The following is a 24489-nucleotide window of genomic DNA, read 5'->3' as shown; positions in this document are numbered from 1 at the left end:
ATACTTACCTCCGGAGGGAAATGTTGGGTGAAGTATCTCCTGAGGTATGATTTGAGTGCACCTCACGTTCGGGCCACCACGTGAGAGTGAGACTCAGCCAACGCCAAGGAACGGCTGTGTGTTAGATGTGAAAACATGTTTATGGGTATGGGTCATTGAACAGCCTTGGCGGTCTCTGTGGGATACCTTGACGAAGGTACCTGCGAGAATGATTTTGGCAGGGGCCAAGTTTAAGAAATTCATAAGCTGGAAAATTTTGATGAAAATAAATTGTTTGGTATAGATTGAAACGAAATTTGTGTTATGAACATTATTGAGATATAACGTTTTTATATTATCTCCATCTACTCGACTTTAGATGCTTTTGATGGTAATTGTTTACTCACTGGTATTATTTAATCTCACCCCTCTTCCTATCCATTTTTCAGGCTCAGGACAGTTTGTTGATAGTTAATTAAGACGAGAATTAATCTCGGAGTTGCATCATAGGAAGTAAGGGTTCATAGCCCTAAATCTTCTTAGTCAGTTGGGGGCCCACGTGTCACTAAAAAAGTAATTTTATTCTTCAGTTATTTGATTTAAAGTATGTATGAATATATTTAGCTTTTACACCATGTTTTTGACGAGTTTTGGTATTTTCGAAGAAAAATGACGAAAATGCCCCTGTGAGCCAGAAAGTAATATTTTATTGTTTTGATTTGGAAATGACTTATGATTTTTTTTTGAAATGTGAAATTTAATAACTGTCACTCACTGGGGAGATGCAGAAGCTGATGCTAAGCCTTGCGGGGTTTCGATCGACATTCGGGGTAATGAGTGCCTATCGGGACGTCGCGGCGGTTGTCACGGGCTCGATGGGAGTTCCGGGTCATGACAATTTAACTTATCAAGTAGGCACATTTTAGTACTTTATCGACTAACTAAGCTTTTCAACTTCCCAAGAATTTTATACATTTACCTTCCTTTCAAGGAAGTGTGTACTCTAATCCTTGGAATCATTAACACAATTCTAGTACCTTATACTGAAGGTATCATCAAAGTATTATGTATATCTCATATACAAAAATCCAGTACTAGTTCGTGTTAATCCACATTTTTAATGCCATAACCAAATATTCATAATTCTTTATTACATCATCTAAGGTTGTATTCAACCCAAGGATCATCACATGATCAACATACGAACTTTTACCTTTGGTTGTCGATGCTCAAGCATTTATAATAGTCCTACCCATTTTATTAACACCACTAGAATTTAAACACGACCTTGTCATTGCATTTTAGGAGTATTTTGCTCCAACAATTTCCTCTAATCATGGTTCAAATCCTAGGCAACACTCTCACCAATACTAGCATGCATTAAATATGGGTTTCGATTACAAGGAACATTAACTCATCACAATCTCATCTATTGGAGGATAATCTCCACATGTTTGCCAGTGGATGTCTCTACCCATCGTTGGTCTTGTGACTCAATCGCCTTTACCACGACCTCTAACTATGGCCATACGTGGTCTAGTAGTAATATCTATGGGAGCATTTACCTTTACTACACTAATCATGACCTCTCTCTATAGACATACATGGTCTTACTATAGTCTTGACGGGAGCATCTAGCTCTAATGTGTCTTTCATGACCCTTAGCAATGGGTGTTTATGGTCTAATTGTAGCACTTGCAAGATTCTCATATTCTACTGCATCTTTACAATCTATTGAAGTTTCAGATGACATACTCATCAAAACAAAAGTATACACACATGGTAAATCCATTTCACGTGACTCATGACAATACTAGACACATACATGGGTGACATCAACAATTTGGAACTAAGCTTGGAAACAAACAAGGAATCATATGCGAGTCTCTAGTTTCTGATTTGTGCCAGAGTACACAAAGCAAAAACAAGATTTTGACATACAACCCCGACACTCTATGACATGACCAAGAAAAACCTAGGACTTATACAACTTAGGGCTTTGATACCAACTTTGTCACATCTCATTTTTAAAACATGACTCACGAGCGGACCTACATGGTACTACCCATTAGGCCTAAGCAAGCCTTATATAGATCATGTGTGGGCTTGTCATCCATCGTATTTATACATTAATACAATTATATAAACATCTTTACACCATTATGGAACTTCTCAACACAATGTGTGGATCATCATACATACATGCATCACATATATGCCATCACACAACCATGGAACTTCTCAACATGAAGTGTGATTTCTAGTTTTCATCATAGCAATATTCACATTTATACAAATCATTTATGGTTTAACTCACATTCCATGCCTATATCTCCTATGGTCTTTTTCTCATTGCTATAATAACCCCACTTGGAGCACCATAGTTTCGACATTTGTTTAAATCTATCTTCGAGGCTTAACACAATATTCAAAATAAATAACAAACATAAGTATATTTATTTCATAACCAAGTATCATTCAAATATCAACATTCAAAAGACTTGACTCGACACGTTGTAGAATGTAGTGAAACTAGAGGGTTGGAAGGAAGGCACTATCACATCTACCGAGTATGAGATAAGTAACTCCTCCACATGGTGCCTAACTAAGCAAGCTATTGATCTGTAAAACAAAAATAAGGGAAAATAGCAAGTGAGTGACAAAGACTTCATGAGTGGATATGGGGACAAGCTAAAGGGAAGAGTTTTAGCACTAATCATTATTTTGTAATAAGCATGCACCTTTGCATACTCATAGATTTCTCCTTTAAACCTTGAAAATGAGATAAATCTAAATCTAATAATATTTCTTCTTATCAAATATCACATTTCTTAAACTTATATTTGAAATCAAAGATCGAGCATGTATAAAATCATATGCACGAAAATCAAAGATGTTATACGTTACCAGGTATTAGTTTCGTCGCTAGGGTTGATACTATATTTTCAATCCCGCTCTTTCGTGTATAAGGGTTCATACTCAAATCATATAGGATCTAATTATAGGATTTACCACAGTATTTCCATTCGTAGTTAGTGAGCTAATAATCCTTTTATGTGATTTCCACATAATCACAATAATCATTAAATCACCACACATAGGTGTCACAATATCCAATATATACAACTATCTATTCAATACGTATACTAGTGTAGGTTGAATATTAACTGACAAGTTTTTGGCACCGTTGTCGGGGAATTGTTTTCTAGAATTTTTACTAATACAAATACCAAGCAAATTTAGTCTTAATTCAAACCTTCTTTTATTTATTTATTCAATTTTTATTTTTCTTGTTTTCAGGCATCTTTGGTCGTTGTATACTAAAGAGGAACTTAAATCTTACTCCTCTTGATCTAAAGATAGAAAAAACTTTAAGAAGTCTTTAAAGGAAAAATTTTCAAGTTCAAACTCTAATGCAAACAATCGTTGAAGATAATAATAATAATCATGTTAACAATGTTGTCAACCAGACATTGAAGAGAACAAAGCTTTGCGGGATTATGTTGTTCCCCTTTTGCAAGGCTTGCACTAAAGCATTGAAAGACCTTTTATCAATGCTAACAATTTTGAGATCAACTGTACTTACATTAAGATGATTCAGTCTTCCATTTAGTTTGGTGGGTTACCCAATGATGATCCTAATTCTCATTTGGTAAATTTCTTGGAAATTTGTGACACTTTCAAATATAATGGGGTGATTAATGATGCTATCAGACTTAGACTCTTTCTTTTTTCATTAAAGGATAAGGCAAGGAGTTAGTTAAATTCACTACTCATTAGATCTGTTACTACATGGGAGGACTTGGCTCAAAATTTCTTGGCAAAATTCTTTTCTCCTATAAAGATTGCAAAGTTAAGGAATGATATAACTTCATTCACACAATTTCATGGTGAATCCTTGTATGAGGTGTGGCAATGATTTAAAGATTTGCTTAAAAGATGTCCACACCATGAGCTTCCTCAATGGCTTCAAGTTTAGACATTCTATAATGGGTTGGTCAGTTCAATCAAATACACAATTGATGTCGCTGCTGGTGGGGCATTAATGGGTAAAAATTCTGATGAAGCTTATAATTTTGGAAGAAATGGCATCCAAGAATTACTAATGGCCTTTAGAAAGATCTAGTTATAGAAAAACTGCTAGTATTTATGAGATTGATGCACTGAATGCTTTGATTACACAAGTAGCTGCTTTGACAAAAAGATTTGATACAATGGAAGTTAATGTTGTCCAAAACTCCATAACTTGTGATTTGTGTGGAGATAGTCATTCCATTGATCAATGTCCATCTAATCTTGAATAAGTTAAGTTTGTTGGGAACTTCAACTAGTAGTAGAATAACCCATATTCCAATACCTATAATCCTAGTTGGAATAACCATCCAAACTTTTCATGGAATAATAAACCAGGACCTTCAAATCCAAGGCCAAATAATCCTCCTAGCTTTCCACCATAAGCAAGACCTCATGTCCTTGAGAAAAAGCCTACTATGGAAAAGATGTTCATGTAATTCATGACAAAGACTGATGGCTTCATGACAAAGACTGATGCCTACACGACAAAGAATGACGCCATCATTTAAAATCAAACAGCATCAATTCACAATCGTGAAACCTCAAATAGGACAAATTGTCAGCGCCATCAGTAATAGACCTCAAGGTGCCTTGCCAAGTGATACTCAAGTCAATCGCAAAGGTAAGGAACAATGCAAAGCAATCACTCTGAGGAGTGGAAAAGAAGTTGTAGGGGGTAAGTGAGAAATCAATTGAATCAAAAGAGCATGTGGATGAAGAAAAGGTAATTGTTGAGAAAAAAGTTAAGGAGCAAGATGATGGGAAAACTAAAAATAAAGTGAAGGCTCAAGCAAATTATCCTCCACCACCCTTCCCATAAAGATTGCAAAAGAAAAAGCTTGATAAGCTATTTCAAAAATTTGTCAATGTCTTCAAGAAACTCCACATAAATATTCCTTTTGCGGAAGCCTTGGAACAAATGCCAAGCTATGTCAAATTCTTGAAAGACATTTTTTCCAAGAAAAAAAAATTGGGTGAATTCGAGACTGTTACCTAGACAGAAGAATGTAGTGCAATTCTCCAAAATAAGTTACCATAAATACTCATGGATCTTGGTAGCTTTACAATCACTTGCACTATTGGTGATTTATTTTGTGCTAAAGCATTAAGTGATTTAGATGTAAGTATTAATTTGATGCCATTATCAATCTTTGAGAAACTTGATTTTGGGGAATGCAAACCAACTTTTATTCCATTGCAATTGGCTGGTCGTTCTTATGTTTACCCAAAGGGAATCATTGAAGATGTTATTGTCAAGGTTGACAAATTTATTTTCTCAATTGATTTTATAATTCTTGACATGGAGGAAGATAGGCAAATTTCAATCATCCTTGGAAGACCTTTCTTGATAATAACTAGAGCTCTAATTGATGTGGAAAAAGGTGAGCTCACCTTGAGAGTTCAAGACCAACAAGTAACATTTAATATTTTTAAAGCTTTAAAATTTCAATGGATTCTGATGAATGTTTTTTTTCTTTTGGTGAATATGGTAAGTACCCTAACAAATAAGGTATTTTTAGAAGAATATCCTAGTGAATGACATGAAGCATGTTTAATTGCTAATTCTGATAGGGATGATCCTAAATTTCTTAAATATTCAAATTTGTTAGATGCTCACTCAAGGTTTAAAATTAATCATCAATTTGAGTCTTTAGATGTTTTGTCTTCATTAATTCTAGCTTCTAAGCCTGCCATTGAGGAACCACCTATTTTGCACCTTAAACTTTTGCCAACACATTTGAGGTATGCTTTTTTTGGAAACTCTTCCACTCTTCTAGTTATTATTTCTACTTCTCTAACTAAATTGCAAGAAAACAAGCTTCTAAGGACACTTAAAGGATTCAAGAAATTTATAGGATGGACCATTGCAGATATTAAAGGAATTAGCCTTTCCATTTATATGCATAAAATCCTTATAGAAGATGACCACAAGGCCACCATTGAACATCAAACAAAGCTTAATCGCATCATGAAAGAAGTGGTTAAGAAAAAAATCATTAAGTGGTTGGATGTTGGATCTATTTATCCAATCTCTAATAGCACATGGGTAAGTCCAATCCAATGTGTATTAAAGGAAGGAAGAATGATTGTGGTCTCTAATGATAACAATGAGCTGATTCCTACAAGAACAATGACTGGGTGGAGAGTTTGCATGGATTGTCACAAGCTTAACAAAGCTACAAGGAAGGATCACTTCCCTTTTCCTTTAATTGATCAAATGCTAGATCGATTAGTTGGTAAAGAATATTATTGTTTCTTGGATGGCTATTCTGGGTATAATCAAATTGCCATTACCCTTGAAGATCAAGATAAGACTACATTCACATGTCCCTATGGTACCTTTGCCTGTTGAAGAATGCCATTTGGATTATGTAATGCCCTTACCACTTTCTACAGATGCATGATGGCCATATTCACAAACATGGTGAAGAAATATTTAAGGGTATTCAAGGATGATTTTTCTATCTTTGAAAATACTTTTGATGATTGTCTCATGAATCTTTCCAAGGTACTTAAAAGATGCAAGGAGACAAATTTAGTGTTGAATTGGGAAAAATGCCACTTCATGGTACAAGAAGGCATTGTTTTTGGATAAAGAATTTCAAAGAGAGGCATTGAGGTAGATAAGGCAAAATTGAGACCATTGAAAAGCTTTCACCTCCAATAAATATCAAAGGTGTCAAAAGTTTTCAGGGCCAAGCTAGTTTTTATAAAAGATTTATTGAAGATTTTTCCAAGATTTCGAAGCCACTTTGTAACTTTTTAGAGAAAAATGTGCCATTGAATTTGATAAAGCTTGTCTGGAGGCATTTAATGAATTGAAGAAAAGATTGATTACTACACCTATAATCATAAGTCTAAACTGGAATCTCCCTTTTGAGCTCATGTGTGATGCAAGTGTCTACTACGGTGGGTGTTGTTTTGGATCAAAGGAAAGAAAAATTTTTTCATTCAATTTATTATGCCAGTAGAACTTTGAATAAGGCAAAAAAGAATTACACAACAACGAAAAATGAGCTCTTAGCTATAGTTTTGCTTTTAACAAATTTTTCTCCATTCTAGTTAGGACAAAGGTGATAGTTTATGCAAACCATTCTGCAATCAAGTATATGATTACTAAAAAGGATTCTAAGTTAAGACTCATAAGATGGAATCTTCTACTACAAAAGTTCAACTTGGAGATTTGTGATAGAAAAGGAATATAGAATCAAGTAGCAGACCACCTATCCAAATTAGAGGATGAAACTTCAAGTGCAAACTCAACCTTAATCAAGGAAACTTTTCCTAATGAGCAATTTCTCTAAATTGGGAAGAAATCCCCTACTAGGTATGCCGACTTTATGAATTACTTGGTAAGTAATATTCTTCCTCTTGATTTAAATTTTTATTAGAAAAAGAAAATTTTTCATGATGTTAAATATTATATTTGGGATGAGCCTTTCTTGTTTAAGTATTGCAAAGATCAGATTCGTAAAAGGTGCACCCCAAAGGAAGAATTTCAAAGCATACTTCAGCATTGCTATTCTTCAGATTATGGAAGGCACTTTGGAGGAAACAAAATTGTTGCTAAAGTTTTTCAATTATATTTGTATTGGCCTACATTGTTTAAAGGTACTAACTATTTTGTTTTACACTGTGACCGGTGTCAAAGAGTTGGTAATATATCAAGGAGACAAGAGATGCCTTTCAACACCATTCTTGAAGTAGAAATCTTTGATGTATTGGGTATTGACTTCATGGGTCCCTTCATACTTTCATACAATAATAAATACATCATAATTATAATGGATTATGTTTCTAAATAGGTCAAAACAGTAGCTCTTCCTACCAATGACTCCAAGGTAGTGATGAATTCCATGAAGAAAAATATCTTCACTCGATTTGGCACTTCAATGGTTCTCATAAGTGATGAGGGTAGTCATTTTTGCAACAAGTATTTTGATGCACTTCTTGCAAAATATGGAGTTAAACACAAAGTTGCAACTGTTTACCATCCTAAAAAAGTGGCCAAACGAAGGTCTCTAATAGAGAAATTAAGAGGATCTTGGAGAAAATGGTGTGTCCATCAAGGAAAGATTGGGCAAAAATATTAGATGATGCATTTTGGGCATATCGAATAGCTTACAAGACTCCAATTGGCATGTCTCTATACAAGTTAGTCTCTCGCAAAGCTTGCCACTTCTCAGTAAGGCTTAAGCACAATGCTTATTGGGTTGCTAAGAAGTTGAATTTTGATATGCAAGCAATTAGTGAGAAAAGGCTTTTGTAATTGAAAGAACTTGATGAATTCTAACTTCAAGCCTATGAAAATGCCAAACTCTACAAAAAGAAAACAAAACAATGGCATGACAAGAAACTTTGAAGGAAGCTTTGAAGGAAGCTTATTTTGTATTATCACACTACACTCTTCAATGAGTGTAAATGTCTCAAAATCCTCCAATCTCTTCTTCTCTGTCAATATGTTCTTCAGAAACTTCACATATGATGGCATTTGTTTTAAAGCTTCTGTGAAATGAATGTTGATGTGAAGCTTTTTAAATACCTCTAGAAATTTTTAGAATTGCCTGTCAAGCTTTTGTTTTAGAAGGCGTTGAGTAAAGGGTGGTGGTGGTGGTAAAGTTTTCTTTACTTCCTTTTTTTGAATTTGCTTGTCAGCTGTCTCAATCACAATTTCATTCTCAATAAGCTTATCTTGAAAATTAGCTTGCCTAACACTATTCTCAAACTTTTTTCCACTCCTCAAGGTGATTGCCATAACTTGTTCCTTACTTTCTCTCATTGGATTCACCTTTGTATCCTTAAACAGTGTTTCTTGAGGTCGGTTGTTTAATAAATTGACAAGTTGATCAACTTGAGTCTTAAGGTTTCGAATTGATGCTGCTTGACTCTGAATGAGAGTTGTTTGGCTTGTACAATGCAATCATTCTATGTCATGTACTGCCTTCAAAAATCTCAAGGTTGCTGTTGGAATCCTGAAGGTTCATTTGGCCTTGAAGTTGATGACGGACCTTGATTATTAACCCAAGAGAAATTTGGATGGTTTTTCCACCCTAAGTTGTAAGTGTTGGAGTAAAAGTTGTTTTGTTGCCTATTATTACCCACAAATTGAACTATCTCTATTGAACTTGGACACTGATGAATTCCATGATTATTTCCACAAACTCACAAGCTATAAAAGGACTTAGCACACTATTAGTACCAAAAAATTCAAGAGTTTTAGTTAAAACTACTACCTAAGAAGATAATACTGTTACAGCAACTACATCATGAATTCTAGCTACTCTCCTCTGTATTGATCGCTCTGTCGACAACTGGTAATTGTTTGCAAACATCTCTTCTAATAAATCATATGTTTCATCTATCGATTTATCCATTAAAGCTCCTCTCGTAGTAGCATCAATGGTAGTCCAAACATGCCCACTCAAACCATTATAAAAAGTTTGTAACTAAAGCCACTTTAGGAGACCATGATGAGGACAATGTCGAAGCAATTCTTTGTATCTTTCCCATGCTTAATACAACAATTTCGAATCTTGCTGCATGAACAATGTGATGTCATTCCGCATTTTCGTTGTCTTAGTTGGAGGGAAGAATTTGGTAAGGAATTTCTGAGCAAGATGAAATACCCCATTCTTTGATATGGTGATAAATAAAGTTGATCGAATGCAAATTGAGGTCAATTAAAATGTTTAAAAGTGATAAAAGACGAAAGGAGTAGTTTAGGATAAAATATTTCGCAAGTGAGAAAATAACAATAAAATAATAATAATTTTATCAGAGGAGAATTTGTGAGATAAAAGGTGATTCAGAAGTCAAGTGAGGCATAATAAGGTATTTCAGGTACCAAAGAGACAAGATAAAATTTTTAATATATTAATATTTAACCGGATGTCGAAATCAGTCAAGAAGAAGGATCATATGGTTGATCCAAGTGGGGGACAAGATGACAAGCTCGACTCTATAAAAATATTTGTCATGACATACATGTGATGGATAGCATGTTTGCATGCTAAGAGAGTCCCGAAAAAAATTTACAAAAGTCGGTATTGTACCTAGAGGTACAACAAAGTTGAGTTAAACCTCGAACTAGATCAAATAGAGAATTTATGATGAAATTAAGAATTTTAAAGTCCCAGAATGGTTTAATATGGTGATTCGGAGTTCGAGGATTAATTTGGAGTCAAATTGGAATTTTCGCTATCTAGGGGCAAAATCGTCATTTACCACCTGGGGATAAAATGAGAATTTTAGAAAAGATTTTTGGCCCCATTTGACTTATTGGAGTAAGATTTGAAGTTTAGAAGTGAAAAATTTTAATTTCGGTATAATTTGGAGTAAAAGGGTAAAATGGTAATTTTACCATCCGAAATCGAAAATTTAATTTTTGAAAGGATTTTGATCAAATTTAATTATTTGGAGTGTGAAATGAGTATGAGGAGTGAAAATTATGCATTATGGCAAATTTTCAATTTTTGGGGTAAAAATGTAATTTTTGAAAAGTTCGGGGGCAAAAGTATAATTTTGAAAAATTTGCTCCACTAAAACTTTGAAAAAATCTGAAAATTTCACTTTAGACTTGGATAAGTCAAAGGGAATGCATGGTGGAAAAAGTAGAACAAGTGGATGGCTAGAAAAAAAAATGAATTAATAAAATATTCAAAATATGAATAAAATAATATTATTTCATTAAACTAATAAAAAAAGGCATAAAAAAATCAGCCCATAACCCATTCTTCTTCTTCAACATTCGGCCAAGCAAGAAACGAGAGAGAGAAAGGAGAAAATAAAACCCTAGCCAAGAAATTTAAAGGGAAAATAGGTGAAAATTCAAAAATCAAGTGAAAAAATGTAACATTTCTTAAATTTGTCTTGTGCTTTACCTTTCCCATGCATTTCCCATCATTTTCCATGGTTGAATCATGTGATTTGAGATTGATTTCAATTCTGGTCATATGGGTTTAGAGAGAGAAAGTTGTTAGATAAATTTGATTTTAAGCTATGTTAGTGTTTAGTGTTTGTTTAGCATGTTTATGAGTAAAACAACAAGAAAAATATTTATATTCTCCATGAATTTCTCTAAGCCAAATCTAGCCAATGGTATGTGAGGATGAGGTTGACTTTATTTTAAGAGAATTGGGTGGAAAAAATGATGAATTATGAGGTTGAAAATTAAATGGGAATTTTCGGAGCAATAAATTAAAATTTTTACCCACTAGGGGTAAAAGCGTAATTTATAGTCCGGACTGATAAATTGGATGAAATTCACAGTCATTGAGGTATTGTGGATATAATTGGATAATTGAAATTAAAATGGATGAAATTGGAGTCGAATTGGGGAGTTTAGGAATTTACACCGTGTATAGGCGAGTTAGGTCGGATACCTCAATTAAACGATTGTCTAGACATTTCAAATCCTATCTAGTGCATACGCATGGATAAGAGCCTGAAATAATTTATGATAAATTGACACAATTTATTGAATTTTGTGTCATAGATTATGGATAGGTGGTGAGTCAATTGTTTCGGGTAAGAGACTGCACCCTAGGGCGGAAGATAGGAGTATTTCTACCCCTAATACTGTGAGTAAACTTATTATCGTCTTAATTATCTAAAGTAGTTTTATACAACTGTGTGATTTTATGAAAAATGGGTTTAAATGGTAAATTGCTATGTTTTAAGAGAAATTGTGATTTTATAAAATGATTTTATAAATTTTCTGAAAAATCGAATACTGGTTTTGAAAATAGAGTAATTGGAGACTGCCTGCTTGTGTTGCAAATTTATGGTTTTAAATTGAATGACTTATGACAATATATGAGCATGAATGGCTAAATTGATTTTGGTGTCAGAATTATTTGTATTGTGTATTCAGCCTTGAGAGGTTAGATTGCGATAAATTGACATGTCATGTTAGAATGAATTTTATTAAATTGGTGGAGTATATATTAATTATTTACTGCAGAGGGGGTTTCGTGGACCAGCCTATTAGAGGGGCACGGTAAACTCCATTATATTATTACCTCGAACGGAGAGGCGCGTAGGGTATCTCTTGGGGTCAAGCTTAGGGTTCACTTCACGCCAAACCACCACGTGAAGGGAAACTCAGCCAACGCCAAGGAACGGCTGTATTTTTCTCAAACTAAAATATATTTTAAGTGTATACAAAATTTTAACAACCTTGGCGGACTCGGTTAGATGCCCTGCGCAAGGCATCACCGAGTATGAGTTTTGGCACGAGCCAAAGTTTTAAGAAATTCATAAGCCAAGTTGATTACTCGATTTATATGGATTGATTTTATTTGGTTGAAATAAGTTGAAAGCTAATGAAATTACAGTATGATGACTTATTTTAATTGTCTCCATTTACTCGACTTTAGATAGTTTAGATGGTATATGTTTACTCACTGGGATTTTATAATCTCACCACCCTTATTTCCTCACATTTCAGGCTCAGGGAATTCCATAGTTAGCTGACTTTGACAAGGACCTTCATTTGGACTCGAATCGGTAAAAGCTATAGGTTTCCATCTTCCAATGCATTTTGGATAGATGTGGGCCCACGTGTCACTGTAAAAGAAATTTTATGATTTGGTTATTTGCTTTATAGTATATATGAATACAATTATCTTTTACGCTATAAGAATTATGTACTGATAGTTTTATGAAAATTATTTTACAAGAAAATAGTTTATTTTATTGAATATTTTTATTATATTCAAATGGTCAAATTTTCACTTCAAATGAACATTTTAGATACTTAATTTTTTTTAAATCATTAAATATATATTTTCGGCTTACCTACTACATTTTTAGCAAGTTTCGAGGTTTTCGACAAAAATGACAAAAATGCCCCTGTGAGCAAAAAAAAATGTTATGTTATGATTTGGAAATGATTTGTAATCCTTCGTATTTTGATTATTTGATAACTATTGCTCACTAGGGAAGTGCGAAAGCTGATACGAGAGCCTTGCGAGGTTTCGATCAACATTCGGGGTGAATAATGTTTGTCGAGGCTTCGCGGCGGTTGTCACGGGCTCGATGGGGAGTTCCGAGTCGTGACAATTTAGATTAGTATCAGAGCATGGTTTAAAGATCAGATATTTTGATTTTAAAGCTTTGGATTTTAAAATTTTTGATTTTAAGGTTGTTTTAAGAAATCCACATTGACACTGCGTGGCCCCAAGTCCAATTAAGTTAAGATAAGTTAAGTATAGTTAGATTGAATAGAATGTATGCATCTTCATATAGAAATCTACCTACTTTTGAGATGCAAAAATAATTAAATAATTACTATTTGATTGCATATAGGTTTTGAGGTGCACTGGTGACATACGCACCATGTCTAGAAGAGGTGGTAGTCTCGATACCTCTCATAGTGATAGCGAGGGATCTCTAGATTCTACAGCTAGAAGCAAATGGCACCCTGATACAGGTGATTCGGAAGGTGGTCCATCCCGAATTCCTAATAATAGAATTCATCGAAACTTAGCAGAATGGGTTCATAATAAGAAAAGCTTTAAGAGTAGCCAGAATTTTGAAAGTGAGAGTAGCTCCAATATTCTGAAAACTGAAATAGATTTCCTTTTGAAACAATCCTAAGAGTACCATAGAGAACATACGAGGAAGGCAATTGCAAGGGGAGATATTCGTCTTAGGAAGGGGGTGAACATTGTACGACATTTTCCTCCCGGTTGTGGAAGAAATGCTGCACCGATAAGTGATGAGGAACGTAGAAAAATACAACAAGCCTGGATTGAAGAACAAAGGAGAAAATCTCAAGAGGAAGAGGATCCATTGATGTGCCTAGATCAGGACAATGAGGAACCTAAAGATGTTTAATACTTTAGTTGAAGTTGTATTATCATAAATCTAGGCAAGTGTCGTTTAAGGGAAAATGTAGTAGTTACCTCTGTAAAGGAGTTAGGAGTGGCTTATATTTTGTATGACTCGAACGGAATGTAAAATAGCAGTTTAAATAATTGGATATGTATGGGAATCTTTTAGTATAATAGAGATAAATTTGTAATATAATTATTGAGGAAGGTTATAGAAGGAAGCAATAAGGTTATAAATGACATTCGAAATGTGTAACGTGATTAAGTTGATGATTGTAATTTAAGCATGAAAGGGATTACTCAGTGATGCCATGATACTATGAGGTAATAATTGGGCACAAACATACCCCAATGAAGTTAAATTATGGAATATGGGGAATATAAAATTTTGATTCAGTAAGGATTGCGAGAATAAAGTGAGGAGAAAGCTGGGCTGTTTTCGTAGTTAATTATACCGAAAGTCAATAAAATTATTGGAGTATAAGACAAAGAAGATAATTGGATAGGGATGACAATAAATTTGAAGAAAATTGTAGATAGTAAGCAACTTATGTGTGGAGTGGTATATGTATCATGAATTTATTACACTGTATGGAAAGGATGTTTTAAGGTGGAATTTTATGAATGTTGATAAAAGTTAAAAGATGACATGAGATGAAACTATTAATCTGGCTTAGTGTGTATGACAAGAAAATAGAAGGTACCTATACTTATGGAACTCATGATATATATCTAGAAGGGAAACCACTAGTTGAGAATGATTGATGTGGTGACTTTGAATGCAGACAAATAGCTTTGATGGGAAAACTTCTAATAGCTACAGTACTTCAGCATTGACTGTTCAACGTTATACTGCTCAGAATACCTTACGCCTATGATGCATAAGTAAGATGGGAGTGACACGATAATGAGCTTACAAATTGAATTTTGGTTGTTGGTCATTGTGTTTTGTTATCTGGGAGTCTTAAATATTCTGGAGAATATTTACCCAAATGAATTGAAAAACTTCTTTATTGCTTTGTATATGGGCATATAATTAAAAGAAAAAAAAATTTTGAAAGATTCTTGAGATGACTATATTGGGATGAGATACCAAGTAATGAAAGTGTGAAGGAAGAATTACGAGACTGGTATAGAAAATCAGTTTATATAGAATATCATTACGAGAATTTGTAATATCTGTTTTGATACAGTAAAATGACAAGAGTTAGGAACAACATGAGGCTAATTGTGTGACACCCTAGAAACCTATGAAGATGAGTTAAGGATTGAATGGATGAGTACATATTTATATATCTTTAAGAGTAAGTGTTTTAGGAATACATAAACACCTTTGAGAAGAGATTCTAATCATACACAGCAAGTATGAAACGTAAAATTTTTAAAACTTGCTGAGAAGCCTAACGACTAAATCACAAGTTAAGGGATCACATGCTGTGAGATAGAAGTTTAAGATAGATATTCCCAAGGAAATACTTAAGAGAAGTTTTACTCTGGATCTCGTTAAAGCAAGCACTAAGTTATGTGATTATAAAAAGGAAGTTGTAACCTGAGAGTGATATTAGCATTAATATTGAAAAATACTTGAGGAGAATATAGTTTTAAGTTTTGCAATTTCAAGTACAATTTATAAATTGGTTAAGGAAGAATGATGTTATGTTCACATGAAGGAGTGGAACAAAGGATGATAGAAGTTGACCTTGAAAATGAAGTCAGATAATGAAACTTTCCTAATATATTATGAAAATTGGAATTCAAAAATGCTTAAGGCATACCTGATTCAAATGGGTTTGAGTCTTAAGTGACAAATCAATATCGTAATGCAAGAAAGATACAAGGTAATATAGAGGCATGAAAGATGATTAAGGACAAAAGGATTACTCTTAGGAATTATGGTATTGCATGAGATGCAATGATCAAGTTAAGATAAATCTTTGAGGCATCAATAGGATTATAAAGCATACACGCATAATAGATTATAATTCAATGGAGATGACATTGTGATGAATGATATATAGTATAAGGAAACTTAAACATATGGTTGGAAATGATATGAATGATATGAAGTTTTACACAAGTATAATAAGAAGGTTGACATGCACTATAAGAATTATTATATTGAAACTAGGATTGGGATACGGATGAATAAAGGGAGAATGTAGTCCAAGGCATGTGAACACATGGATTCCTATATATAAAGAGAGATGTTGACATTTGAAAATGCATGTATCTATGTATATATGAAATTGATAATTTTACTAACTAAAGTGAAGAATGGTTATCAGTAATTGGGAGATTTTGAAATAGTGTCCAGAGAGGTCAGTGAGCTAAAGTGTTAACGGACATGTAATGAACGATTAAAGTTATGAGTGACTTTGAAGGAAACCTTGAATTATTTAAGTTCTTAATGGAACTCTATTAAAGGAAGGGTATGGACCAGTATAAGATGGATGAATCAAGGTTGAGAAATTTGGTACAGAGCGAATTAATAAAATGATGATTAGGTATACATAAGTAAGTATGATATGTGATCGAAATCAGTATAATTGAGGTGAAGTTATGGTTCAAATTTAATAATGGTGATCAAGGCATGCTTAGTGTCTCGATATAAGATATCATGGTTGTGAAAAGTATTATTGATCCGGTTCCAAAGGATGATAATTGCCATAAACAAAGCATTTAATTGAACTGAAGGTGAACGAGGTGAATAAATTGAATGTCCTTATAGAAGAAACAAGGAGTATAATCATAGAAGGAGATTGATAATGCAACATCGACGGGAATTCGGGGACGAATTCTATTTAAGTGGGGGGGATTGAAATACCCCATTCTTTGATATGGTGATAAATAAAGTTGATCGAATGCAAATTGAGGTCAATTAAAATGTTTAAAAGTGATAAAAGACGAAATGAGTAGTTTAGGATAAAATATTTCGCAAGTGAGAAAATAACAATAAAATAATAATAATTTTATCGGAGGAGAATTTGTGAGATAAAAGGCGATTCAGAAGTCAAGTGAGGCATAATAAGGTATTTCAGGTACCAAAGAGACAAGATAAAATTTTTAAAATATTAATATTTAACCGGATGTCGAAATCAGTCAAGAAGAAGGATCATATGGTTGATCCAAGTGGGGGACAAGATGACAAGCTCGACTCTATAAAAATATTTGTCATGACATACATGTGATGGATAGCATGTTTGCATGCTAAGAGAGTCCCAAAAAAAATTTACAAAAGTCGGTATTGTACCTAGAGGTACAACAAAGTTGAGTTAAACCTCGAACTAGATCAAATAGAGAATTTACGATGAAATTAAGAATTTTAAAGTCCCAGAATGGTTTAATATGGTGATTCGGAGTTCGAGGATCAATTTGGAGTCAAATTGGAATTTTCGCTATTTAGGGGCAAAATCGTCATTTACCACCTGGGGATAAAATGAGAATTTTAGAAAATATTTTTGGCCCCATTTGACTTATTGGAGTAAGATTTGAAGTTTAGAAGTGAAAAATTTTAATTTCGCTATAATTTGGAGTAAAAGGGTAAAATGGTAATTTTACCATCCGAAATCGAAAATTTAATTTTTGAAAGGATTTTGATCAAATTTAATTATTTGGAGTGTGAAATGAGTATGAGGAGTGAAAATTATGCATTATGGCAAATTTTTAATTTTTGGGGTAAAAATGTAATTTTTGAAAAGTTCGGGGGCAAAAGTATAATTTTGAAAAATTTGCTCCACTAAAACTTTGGAAAAATCTGGAAATTTCACTTAAGAGTTGGATAAGTCAAAGGGAATGCATGGTGGAAAAAGTAGAACAAGTGGATGGCTAGAAAAAAATTGAATTAATAAAATATTCAAAATATGAATAAAATAATATTATTTCATTAAACTAATAAAAAAAGGCATAAAAAAATCAGCCCATAACCCATAACCCATTCTTCTTCTTCAACATTCGGCCAAGCAAGAAACAAGAGAGAGAAAGGAGAAAATAAAACCCTAGCCAAGAAATTTAAAGGGAAAATAGGTGGAAATTCAAAAATCAAGTGAAAAAAGGTAACATTTCTTAAATTTGTCTTGTGCTTTACCTTTCCCATGCATTTCCCATCATTTTTCATGGTTGAATCATGTGATTTGAGGATGATTTCAATTCTGGTCATATGGGTTTAAAGAGAGAAAGTTGTTAGATAAATTTGATTTTAAGCTATGTTAGTGTTTAGTGTTTGTTTAGCATGTTTATGAGTAAAACAACAAGAAAAATATTTATATTCTCCATGAATTTCTCTAAGCCGAATCTAGCCAATGGTATGTGAGGATGAGGTTGACTTTATTTTAAGAGAATTGGGTGGAAAAAATGATGAATTATGAGGTTGGAAATTAAATGGGAATTTTCGGTGCAATAAATTGAAATTTTTACCCACTAGGGGTAAAAGCGTAATTTATAGTCCGAACTGATAAATTGGACGAAATTCACAGTCATTGAGGTATTGTGGATATAATTGGATAATTGAAATTGAAATGGATGGAATTGGAGTCGAATTGGGGATTTTAGGAATTTACACCGTGTATAGGCTAGTTAGATCGGATACCTCAATTAAGCGATTGTCTAGACATTTCAAATCCTATCTAGTGCATACGCATGGATAAGAGCCTGAAATAATTTATGATAAATTGACACAATTTATTGAATTTTGTGTCATAGATTATGGATAGGTGGTGAGTCAATTGTTTCGGGTAAGAGACTGCACCCGAGGGCGAAAGATAGGAGTATTTCTACTCCTAATACTGTGAGTAAACTTATTATCGTTTTAGTTATCTAGAGTAGTTTTATACAACTGTGTGATTTTATGAAAAATGGGTTTAAATGGTAAATTGCTATGTTTTAAGAGAAATTGTGATTTTATAAAATAATTTTATAAATTTTCTGAAAAATCGAATACTGGTTTTGAAAATAGAGTAATTGGAGACTGCCTGCTTGTGTTGCAAATTTATGGTTTTAAATTGAATGACTTATGATAATATATGAGCATGAATGGCTAAATTGATTTTGGTGTCAGAATTATTTGTATTGTGTATTCAGCCTTGAGAGGCTAGATTGCGATAAATTGCCATGTAATGCTAGAATGAATTTTATTAAATTGGTGGAGTATATATTAATTATTTACTGCAGAGGGGGTTCCGTGGACCAGCCTATTAGAGGGGCACGGTAAACTCCATTATATTATTACCTCGAACGGAGAGGCGCGTAGGGTATCTCCTGGGGTAAAGCTTAGGGTTCACTTCACGCCAAACCACCACGTGAAGGGAAACTCAGCCAACGCCAAGGAACGGCTGTATTTTTCTCAAACTAAAATATATTTTAAGTGTATACAAAATTTAATAGCCTTGGCGGACTCGGTTAGATGCCCTGCGCAAGGTATCACCGAGTATGAGTTTTGGCACCAGCCAAAGTTTTAAGAAATTCATAAGCCAAGTTGATTACTCGATTTATATGGATTGATTTTATTTGGTTGAAATAAGTTGAAAGCTAATGAAATTACAGTATGATGACTTATTTTAATTGTCTCCATTTACTCGACTTTAGATAGTTTAGATGGTATATGTTTACTCACTGGGATTTTATAATCTCACCACCCTTATTTCCTCACATTTCAGGCTCAGGGAATTCCATAGTTAGCTGACTTTGACAAGGACCTTCATTTGGACTCGAATCGGTAAAAGCTATAGGTTTCCAGCTTCCGATGCATTTTGGATAGATGTGGGCCCACGTGTCACTGTAAAAGAAATTTTATGCTTTGGTTATTTGCTTTATAGTATATATGAATACAATTATCTTTTACGCTATAAGAATTATGCACTGATAGTTTTATGAAAATTATTTTACAAGAAAATAGTTTATTTTATTGAATATTTTTATTATATTTAAATGGTCAAATTTTCACTTCAAATGAACATTTTAGATACTTAATTTTTTTTTAAATCATTAAATATATATTTTCGGCTTACCTACTACATTTTTAGCAAGTTTCGAGGTTTTCGACAAAAATGACAAAAATGCCCCTATGAGCAAAAAAATATGTTATGTTATGATTTGGAAATGATTTGTAATCCTTCGTATTTTGATTATTTGATAACTATTGCTCATTGGGGAAGTGTGAAAGCTGATACGAGATCCTTGCGAGGTTTTAATCGACATTCGGGGTGAAGAATGTTTGTCGAGGCTTTGCGGTGGTTGTCACAGGCTCGATGGGGAGTTCCAGGTCGTGACACAAGATCATCCCATGTTGTTGTTGAGCCAATAGGGATTGCATTCAGCCATGATTTAGCTTTATCCCTCAATGAAAAAGGAAAACACCTTAAACGAATTGCATCATCTATGACACCATTGTGTTTGAACATATCACAAATTTTCAAAAGGTTTTATATATGGCCATTTGGTAAACCCCCAAACTAGACTAAAGTTTGAATCACGTTGATGATGGTCGGCTTGATCTCGAAACTATTGGCTTGAATAGCTAGCCTTTCAAATGCTTGATGGAATTCCTTGTACTAAAGGAACAACATAATCCTTTAAGCAACAATTTTTAGCTCTCAATTTTTCCATCACACGGGGATAGTCTCCAAGTTATTTGTTCTTCTCATACAACATCTGAACCGAACTGCAAAATAAAAATAAAACTTAAATTAAGACTAATCTATAAAATTTTAATATTAGCAAATACAAAGAAAACAAAATCCTCAACAACAGCGCTAAAAACATGTTGTCAAGTTTGCAAACACAAGTATACGTATAGAACAAGTAATATAGATAACAAGTCTAGATTATCATTCTCACATGGATTTTTTTCTAAAGTTTCACTAAGTACTAAACTTTATGACAAATTAATCTTATTTAAGTAACTAAAATTTAGCAAATCAATTAAAACAAGCACCAAATTAAATAACAAAAATTAAATATGTTGACAAAAGAAATAGATTAAAGACCTAGGATTATGGGTTCATTCCACACTTCATCTAATATCAGTTTCTCTTATTATTTACATTCATGGGTGGTTCTACTAACCTAGAATCCAAAGCTATGTACAAGTCTCTGTCAAGATGCTTGCACAAATACCTAACTTAATTGGGTCACTATATGTTTATAGTAATCAATTAAATAAGGTTCATCAAAATAGTACTCTAATTTGGCTATGTATGGCAATTGGCATATGTCTACTTGAATCGTGAATTAGATCACCTAAGTGACGTGAACATACACTATTCAAACTTTAGTCAAATCTAAAATCTCTCTATCAAGTCTCAATTAGATTCACAAATCAGTCAACTATTGGCCAAGCAATCAAAAGTATTAAGAATATATTTAAATAAGCAAAACTATACCCCTTCATAGTAAATAAAAGAGAAACAAATATTCAGATTACATGTTAAAATCCACCACAATCTTAGAAAAATTATTTAGCTCATAATATCTAATAAAAATAATATCCAAAGAAATTTAGCCATTAATTCAAAACAAGAAAATAAGAATAACACAAAAGTAGAGAAAGAAACTAATGTTGGATCTTGGTAAATCTCGAAACTCTCTCAATTGCTCTTGAATTCTTTCTTGATTTGTAGCTCCAATTCTCCAAAAAAGCTGCTGTCGTTTCTCCCTTTGAATGCCCCACTTTCCAAATTTTTTGTCAAAGTTTTAATTATGGAAATTGGGGTGGCACCGCGGCCATGATTTTTTGGCTCCAAGGCCTTTCTTGGTAATGCCAAGGCATTACTTCTTCAACGTCACAACACTACGCACTCAAGTTTTTATATGATGTTCCCAAGATGCTCAATGCCATGACCATAGTTCTTTGACGTTGTAGCGGTCTCACTTTCAGCACCGCAGCCATGAGTTACTCAAGGTCTCGGCCTCAATCCATGCTGCCTTAAGTGTAGAACTACATCCATCTATCAACTTCAAACATGATTTTCACCTCAATCTAGTCTAAACTAGGCAAAGTGGTATACATGAAAGTTGTAACTCCTTCTCTTAGCTTTGTAATGAAAAAAAATCACATCAATTGGATTTCTGCAGCTCAAGTTATCTTTAAATTATTGCAACATACATGAGTGACACCTCACCACACTTATGCTATCAGAACTTTCTTTCACCTTGCTCATCATATTCTGCATAAAACCATGAGAAATATTGGCAATAACTTTTCCTAAAGTAAATTTAGACAAAATAAAGTGCAACTAAATAAACACTAGCTAATTTAACTATTCAATACGTAATCTAACTTACACTAGAAAAACAACTTAAAAGGTTAAAATCCGATCTTAAACTCAAGGGTCTAGCCACTAAAGTCTCCAAAATGTGTTAAAAATAACTCTATATGGCAGAGTTATCAAAGGCAATCCTTTGGGATTGTAGAAGATGTCTTGATTAAAGTGGAGAAATTATACATTCTAGTGGACTTCCTTGTACTTGAGATGAAGAAGGATAAAAAGGTTTCGATTATGATAAGACATCCATTCTTGGCCATTGCAAGCACACTCATCGATGTCAAGGAAGGCAGAATAACTTTCAAGGTTGGAGAAGAGGTAGTTGAATTTACTATTTTTAGTGCAACTAAATATCCTTCAACCACATATCATTGCTATAAAGTGAACTTAGTTGATAAAGGTAAAGGTAATTCTACTCCACCACTTACAAGTAAGCCAACATCAACTCGTGAGTTAGAGCCACCACCACCACATCTCAAAACTTAGCATTGTTATGATGAGCATAATTCACCATTTTCCAATGATCTTAATTTTGAGGTTAGACAACACTTAGTACTCTCTAGTTCTTGCCTTCATCATTTACCATGGCACCTTCAACCATATTGATAGAAAACCTTTAAAGTGGTAAAAGTTTTGTCTATGGCTATATTGAGATTTTTAGTATGCATAAAGGAGCATTCAAGGTAATGAAACAAAGCCTTAAGCATTATTATGGTGATGAAGAAGTGAAAAAAGGGGTATCATAGTCAAGCTAGTGATTAGAAAAAAGCACTTTTGGGAGGCAACCCAAGCTATATCCTCTTAGATTTAGTTGTTATTTTTGTTAGGGTTGGTTTTTCTATTTAAATAAGTAGTTATAACCTCTCCTTAGCTTGTTTTGTTGAGTATACAAATTTGGAAAGCATGAAGATGGGGATAAAGAAAATTAGAACTTTCCATATACTGTCACTAATGATAGGGGAGTTTATCTTCTTTATCCTTTTTTTATCTTTTCACATTGAGGACAATATGCAATTTAAGTTTTGAGGTAAGGTTTTATTGTTATTAGTTTTTGTGATATTTTTAGGTTAGTTTATTCTCATTAATTTTTTTTAATTTTAAGCTTGTTTTAAGAATTTAAGCTAGATTCAATTACGTCAATTTCTTTGATTTACCTATCCAATGATGAGAATCTAGTTATATTTTTATCTTAATTCTTTGCAAATGTCAATATTGTTTGAGTATTAGGTTAAATTCTTATGTTAAGCTTCATTGTTAGGATGAGATTTCCACTCAATTTAAGCACCATGTCTTTTGCTTAGATTCATTATGCATATTTAGAAAAGGTTTATGTGAATGTAAATTTTTAAATTATGTCTAGAATTCTAGAATTTGTTTGATTATCTCTCGAGGTAAAATTTTAAGCTATATTTAGTTAAGGAGATAATTTAGGTCATCTTTGGACCAATTGAGCCTTTTTAGCCTACTTTTACATAATTTATCCTTAGTTCACCCTTTTGAGCTAATGAAGCCTTTTGTTTGTTTAAATACTTAATTTTTTACCTAGACCCTTATACTAATATTTCCAATTTTTGCATCCTTCATTCCTAACTGTATAAATCAATTTAGGAAGTGTTATGAGCTAGATAGTGAAAAAGGTAGTAAAGATGAAAAATGATGAAAAGTTCAAAAATATGATTGTATTCATCTCACTACCCAATAAAAGAAATAAGTTTAAGGGTGTGAAATTGAGAAAAAAGAAAAAAGGAAAGAAAGAAAAAGATAAAAAATGAAGTGTTAAACAAAAGAAAATTTTTTATGAAAAAGGGATATACTAGGTGAAGGAAATTAAAGTTTTGAATAGGTCATAGATTGACTATGTGCTTAGGGTGATTTGAGCTATACATAATCCCATATCCAAACTTAACTCTAGCCATACATTACAACCTAATTAAAGTCCTATTGATCTTTAACTTAGTATTAGTCTACATTAGTGGAGAAGGAGAAGAAAAGCAAACTTATGGAATTCAATTACTAATTTGAATTTTATATGAACATAAACTTATCCATATTGTATAGTGTTCTAGGTGGAAAGATCACACACACACATAGAGAAATCCATTTGATGATAGGCTTGCATTGGAATCACAACATAAACTTGATTAATATTTATGTGTTGCTTAGAGTTGAGAATATGGATTAACTTTTGAGGAAATTAAAGGTGATTAATGAGATAGTGCAATTGATTTCTAGTTAATAGTTTTTCTTCATTTAGGCTATTGCATTTTATTTCATGTTTTGCTCGAGAACTAGCAAAATCTTAAGTTTGGGATTGTGATAACTCTATTATATAGAGTTATTTT

General features: G+C 33.1%; 1 long non-coding RNA gene and 2 other non-coding genes across 3 annotated transcripts; 2 read left to right on the top strand and 1 right to left on the bottom strand.

Moving 5' to 3' along the window:
- Positions 1-3829: 3829 nt before the first annotated feature.
- On the bottom strand, positions 3830-3936 carry LOC148761346 (small nucleolar RNA R71). Its single transcript, XR_016028112.1, has one exon. It is a non-coding gene; the product is annotated as a small nucleolar RNA R71 (small nucleolar RNA).
- A 5580-nt stretch (positions 3937-9516) lies between these two features.
- Positions 9517-9623, top strand: LOC148761345 (small nucleolar RNA R71). Its single transcript, XR_016028113.1, has one exon. It is a non-coding gene; the product is annotated as a small nucleolar RNA R71 (small nucleolar RNA).
- An 8191-nt stretch (positions 9624-17814) lies between these two features.
- On the top strand, positions 17815-19131 carry LOC148761344 (uncharacterized). The gene is made up of 3 exons (XR_016027821.1): positions 17815-17941; positions 18588-18672; positions 19056-19131. It is a non-coding gene; the product is annotated as an uncharacterized LOC148761344 (long non-coding RNA).
- Positions 19132-24489: the final 5358 nt, after the last annotated feature.

Source organism: Theobroma cacao, chromosome 8 (genome assembly GCF_053813885.1).
Source record: "Theobroma cacao isolate CCN51 chromosome 8, ASM5381388v1, whole genome shotgun sequence".
Taxonomy (NCBI): Eukaryota; Viridiplantae; Streptophyta; class Magnoliopsida; order Malvales; family Malvaceae; genus Theobroma; species Theobroma cacao.
Note: the sequence above shows the minus strand (reverse complement) of the source record. Positions and strands in the feature narration are given on the sequence as shown.